The sequence below is a fragment of the Neoarius graeffei genome, chromosome 2 (genome assembly GCF_027579695.1).
Source record: "Neoarius graeffei isolate fNeoGra1 chromosome 2, fNeoGra1.pri, whole genome shotgun sequence".
NCBI lineage: Eukaryota > Metazoa > Chordata > Actinopteri > Siluriformes > Ariidae > Neoarius > Neoarius graeffei.
This window is the reverse complement of record NC_083570.1, coordinates 20,042,044-20,048,557: the sequence shown is the minus strand read 5'-3', so window position 1 is coordinate 20,048,557 and position 6,514 is coordinate 20,042,044.

Here is a 6,514-nt window from a genome sequence, read left to right as displayed (position 1 = left end):
TTCCTGGCAATCGTTAGCAGCTTAAGATGGCTGCTTAAAATCAGATGCCTCTTTATTTAGTTGCCAATTACTTCATTATGGTTCTTATCTTTTACTCTGACTCCACTGAAATCCACGTCATGAACACAAATATGGCAGATGGTTATGATTGGCGAAAAGCTGAGTTTGACCTCTCTGCTTTTTGATTAACATTGACACTTTGGAGGGGGCAGGGGGATTGGGGTGTGATTGATTTATAGGAAAATAATCAGTGATGGAATGATGTGATGTGACCTGATCCGAAGTGAAGTGACCAGCACCACCACAAAGTTGATTGTTATCCTATCACAGCATGTCATGAAGTTGTTTATTGGTCTTATAACATAGTGAATTGCCAGTGATTAAAATTTACAAATTTGTCCAGAAACTAGTTCGTTCCTGTTATTATTTCTGTTAGTAGCGACAAACAATAATTCCCTTGCCAGCCTATCCCTTTGAATTTATTTTAAGAATGTTCAATAAATAAATAAAATAAACAAAAATGATAACATTTATGAAATAAACCTTTTTTGAACCCCTTCACAAAAATGTTTCAATTTTTGGTAGAGTGCCAGCATTTTAATTGATGAGACACATCACAGGAAATAGCTAGAAGAGCACATGGTAGAGTTCATACCTCTGCCAAGTCACATATTATCAGCATCAAAATCAAATCACTTGAACCTATGATGATACTAAAGCTGTCCACCAAATTTCATCCAAATCTGTTCAGTACTTTTTGAGTTATGTTGGGAAAAGATTAAAAAAGCCTGGTTCCCCCCAAATATTTGGACCCTGGATCCACATACATATCTGGATTTGCATCAAAATCTAATCAATTGATCCTTGGCCCATGGCTCACGTTTCCACCAAATTTCATCCAAATCTGTTCAGTAGGGGCGGCACAGTGGTCCGGGTTCGAGCCCTATGGCCAGTGAGGGCCTTTCTGTGGGGAGTTTGTATGTTCTCCCCGTGTCCGCGTGGGTTTCCTCCGGGTGCTCCGGTTTCCTCCACAGTCCAAAGACATGCAGGTTAGGTTAACTGGTGACTCTAAATTGACCGTAGGTGTGAGTGTGAATGGTTGTCTGTGTCTATGTGTCAGCCCTGTGATGACCTGGCGACTTGTCCAGGGTGTACCCCGCCTTTCGCCTGTAGTCAGCTGGGATAGGCTCCAGCTTGCCTATGACCTTGTAGAACAGGATAAAGTGGCTAGAGATAATGAGATGAGATGAGATCTGTTCAGTACTTTTTGAGTTACATTGGGAACAGGCAAAAAAAAAAAAAAAATCCTGGCTCCCCATACATATTTGGACCATGGATCCGCATACATATCCAGATTTACATCAAAATCTAATCTAGTGTTCCTTGGCCCACAGCTCATCTTTTCACAATATTTCATCCACATCCATTCACTACTTTTTGAGTTACATTGGGAACAGACAAAAAATCCTGGATCCCATACATATTTGGACCCTGGATCCACATACATATCCAGATTTGCATCAAAATCTAATCAGTTGTTCCTTGGCCCATGGCTCACCTTTTCACCAAATTTCATCCAAATCTATTCACTACTTTTTGAGTTATGTTGGAAACAGACAAATAAACAAATGGAGGCAAAAACAAAACCTCCACCAGCAACGTTGGCGGAGGTAATCACATCATCTGTGTTAACATGAGAGAGAATATATCTCATCTCATTATCTCTAGCCACTTTATCCTGTTCTACAGGGTCGCAGGCAAGCTGGAGCCTATCCCAGCTGACTACGGGCGAAAGGCGGGGTACACCCTGGACAAGTCGCCAGGTCATCACAGGGCTGACACATAGACACAGACAACCATTCACACTCACATTCACACCTACGGTCAATTTAGAGTCACCAGTTAACCTAACCTGCATGTCTTTGGACTGTGGGGGAAACCGGAGCACCCGGAGGAAACCCACGCGGACACGGGGAGAACATGCAAACCCCGCACAGAAAGGCCCTCGCCGGCCACGGGGCTCGAACCCGGACCTTCTTGCTGTGAGGCGACAGCGCTAACCACTACACCACCGTGCCGCCAGAGAATATATAAATTATGGAAATGTTCATTCATGGCATTCATTTATATTAATTTACAGCATCTAACCAGCAGTTTTATTTATATATCTATATATATATTTCCTAATTTCATTATGGATGAGATTTTTTTTATGTCAAATTACGGCTCATACAAAGGTTTATATTAATCTATTAAATGTAATCCTTTATTGTTTCCATAGTAACAGCTAGTAAATATGTTAATGAATAGCTTTCTTTCACTTTTTTTTTAAAGTGTACTTAACATTTTTGCAAGGAGTCTCCAGCGTCAGAGCTTTATACCATTCAGATGTCAAGCTTAATCTGAAGGAGAAATTCTACAGTAAAGAGAAAGAGTGGTGTGAGGGAACATGCAAGATATAAAATTTATAAAATGTTTGACTTTTTTTAATAAATACATTTAAAAAAAATTTAATCACAAGTAAATTGCTGCATAATATGTTTTAAGAGTAACTCCTTTTCATGTTAGGGCTCATCACTCACTCAATCCCTGTCGCTGTTTATTTTCCAATAACAGCACACCCCCAAGAGTTTAATTCCTTACTTAATGCACACCAAATTAGACTCATTACAGAATAAGGCTTTACAAATACCGGAAAAGAAAAAAAGATAATTATGCATTTGTTAACAGCACTGTGTCATTTGCCTCATTTGACTGCTTGCTTGATAAAACAGCAGCAACTGGGGGGAATTGCAACCAATTATTTTGCAATTCAAGCTGAAATCATTCAGCTAATTGTACACAGTGTTTCAGGAGTGAGAAGCAGCGAAGAACAGGACAGTCAGTGGATGTGGGTGGCCAAAGTAGTTCAGCCTGGACAAATCCCAAACGGCATTGTGGCCAACTTTTCACTTCCCTGCGGAGGCTGAAAAAGCCTTTTTGAGGTGCAGCTGAGAAGTCTTTCTAAGAGTCCAGCATAAGTGATAAATCACACAATGCTTTGGTGCTCAACTAGCATATAAAGACCTCTATGTAGAAAGGGAGGAGTACAACTGAGGAAGAATGACTCATATGGTTTGAATTAAATTGATGTGACTGAGTCAGTTTGTAGTTGCGTGTAGTGACATAAGGCGTTCTCTTCAGAAGAACTGTAATGAAGTGCCTGAGTGTGTCGAGCCATGTTCCAGAGTTTGGGTTCAGAGTAAATCTTTGTTGAGGTCTATGGAAGTTGGAAGTGATACTGCAGTCATGACATCATAACAGTGATGACAAGTTCAGGAAGTGTATGATAGTGGCAGGTGGACAAACTGAGCTGCCTTGCAAGGAGTCTGCTTTGATCTTTTTCAGATTGATGAGCATCTGTGCGAAAGATGTGCTCGTAATATGAGCAAAATATAATTGATAATATATATATATATATATATATATATATATATATATATATATATATATATATATATACACAACCCCGATTCCAAAAAAGTTGGGACAAAGTACAAATTGTAAATAAAAACGGAATGCAATAATTTACAAATCTCAAAAACTGATATTGTATTCACAATAGAACATAGACAACATATCAAATGTCGAAAGTGAGACATTTTGAAATTTCATGCCAAATATTGGCTCATTTGAAATTTCATCACAGCAACACATCTCAAAAAAGTTGGGACAGGGGCAATAAGAGGCTGGAAAAGTTAAAGGTACAAAAAAGGAACAGCTGGAGGACCAAATTGCAACTCATTAGGTCAACTGGCAATAGGCCATTAACATGACTGGGTATAAAAAGAGCATCTTGGAGTGGCAGCAGCTCTCAGAAGTAAAGATGGGAAGAGGATCACCAATCCCCCTAATTCTGCACCAACAAATAGTGGAGCAATATCAGAAAGGAGTTAGACAGTGTAAAATTGCAAAGAGTTTGAACATATCATCATCTACAGTGCATAATATCATCAAAAGATTCAGAGAATCTGGAAGAATCTCTGTGCGTAAGGGTCAAGGCCGGAAAACCATACTTGGTGCCCGTGATCTTCGGGCCCTTAGATGGCACTGCATCACAAACAGGCATGCTTCTGTATTGGAAAACACAAAATGGGCTCAGGAATATTTCCAGAGAACATTATCTGTGAACACAATTCACTGTGCCATCCGCCGCTGCCAGCTAAAACTCTATAGTTCATAGAAGAAGCTGTATCTAAACATGATCCAGAAGCGCAGATGTCTTCTCTGGGCCAAGGCTCATTTAAAATGGACTGTGGCAAAGTGGAAAACTGTTCTGTGGTCAGACGAATCAAAATTTGAAGTTCTTTATGGAAATCAGGGACGCCGTGTCATTTGGACTAAAGAGGAGAAGGACGACCCAAGTTGTTATCGGCGCTCAGTTCAGAAGCCTGCATCTCTGATGGTATGAGGTTGCATTAGTGCGTGTGGCATGGGCAGCTTACACATCTGGAAAGACACCATCAATGCTGAAAGGTATATCCAGGTTCTAGAGCAACATATGCTCCCATCCAAATGACGTCTCTTTCAGGGAAGACCTTGCATTTTCCAACATGACAATGCCAAACCACATACTGCATCAATTACAGCATAATGGCTGCATAGAAGAAGGGTCCAGGTACTGAACTGGCCAGCCTGCAGTCCAGATCTTTCACCCATAGAAAACATTTGGCGCATCATAAAACGGAAGATACGACAAAAAAGACCTAAGACAGTTGAGCAACTAGAATCCTACATTAGGCAAGAATGGGTTAACATTCCTATGCCTAAACTTGAGCAACTTGTCTCCTCAGTCCCCAGACATTTACAGACTGTTGTAAAGAGAAAAGGGGATGTCTCACAGTGGTAAACATGACCTTGTCCCAACTTTTTTGAGATGTGTTGTTGTCATGAAATTTAAAATCACCTAATTTTTCTCTTTAAATGATACATTTTCTCAGTTTAAACATTTGATATGTCATCTATGTTCTATTCTGAATAAAATATGAATTTTTGAAACTTCCGCATCATTGCATTCCGTTTTTATTTACAATTTGTACTTTGTCCCAACTTTTTTGGAATCAGGGTTGTATATAAAAAAAATCTCCTTCTCACCCCCGGTGGGGGGGTGGTATCCATGTCATCCTCAAGCTCGGGTCCTCTACCAGAGGCCTGGGAGTTTGAGGGTTCTGCGCAGTATCTTCGATGTTCCTAGGACTGCGCTCTTCTGGACTGAGGCTTCAGATGTTGTTCCTGGGATTTGCTGGAGCCACTCTCCCAGTTTGGGGGTTACTGCCCCAAGTGCCCCCACTACCACGGGGACCACGCAGCCCTTGACCTTCCACATCCGTTCCAGCTGCTCTTTCAACCCTTGATACTTCTCAAGTTTCTCATGTTCCTTCTTCCTGATGTTGGCGTCAGCTGGGATCGCCACATCTATCACCACCACCCTCTTCTGCTCTTTGTCCACCACCACTATGTCCAGTTGGTTAGCCAGGATCTGTTTGTCAGTCTGGAAGCTGAAGTCCCACAGAACCTTGGCCCTGTTGTTCTCAGCCACCTTCTGTGGTATGGCCCATTGGGACTTGGGTACTTCTATTCCATACTGGTTGCAGATGTTCCTGTATACTATCCCAGCCACTTGGTTGTGCCTCTCCATGTATGCTGATCCAGCTAGCATCTTACACCCTGCTACTATGTGCTGGACTGTTTCAGGGGCTTCTTTGCACAGTCTGCATCTTGGGTCTGATCTACTCTGGTAGATCCTGGCCTCTATGGCTCTTGTGCTTATGGCCTGTTCTTGTGCTGCCATGATTAGTGCCTCTGTGCTGTCTGTCAGTCCTGCATTATCCAGCCACTGGTAGGATTTCTTGATATCAGCCACTTCCTCTATCTGACGGTGGTACATGCCATGTAGGGGTTTGTCCCTCCAGGTTGTCTGTTCCTCCTCCTCCTCTGCACTCTCATCAGGGTTCTGCTGCCTGAGACATTCACTTAGCAGTTCATCCTTTGGGGCCATCTTTCTGATGTATTCTCGGATTTTCGATGTTTCATCCTGGACCATGGTCTTGATGCTCACTAGCCCTTGGCCTCCCTCTTTCCGCTTAGTGTATAGTCTCAGGGTGCTGGACTTGGGGTGGAACCCTCCATGCATGGTGAGGAGCTTTCTAGTCTTGATATCTGTGGCTTCTATCTCCTCCTTTGGCCAGTTTATGATACCAGCGGGGTATCTGATGACTGGTAGTGCGTACATGTTGATGGCTCGGACCTTGTTCTTACCATTCAGCTGACTTTTCAGGACCTGCCTTACTCTCTGGAGGTATTTGGCTGTGGTTGACTTCCTTGTGGCCTCTTCATGGTTTCCATTAGCCTGTGGGATGCCAAGGTACTTGTAGCTGTCTTGGATATCACCTATGTTGCCCTCTGGTAGGTCAATCCCCTCAGTCCGGACCATCTTGCCTCTCTTTGAGACCATCCGGCCACACTTGTCCAATCC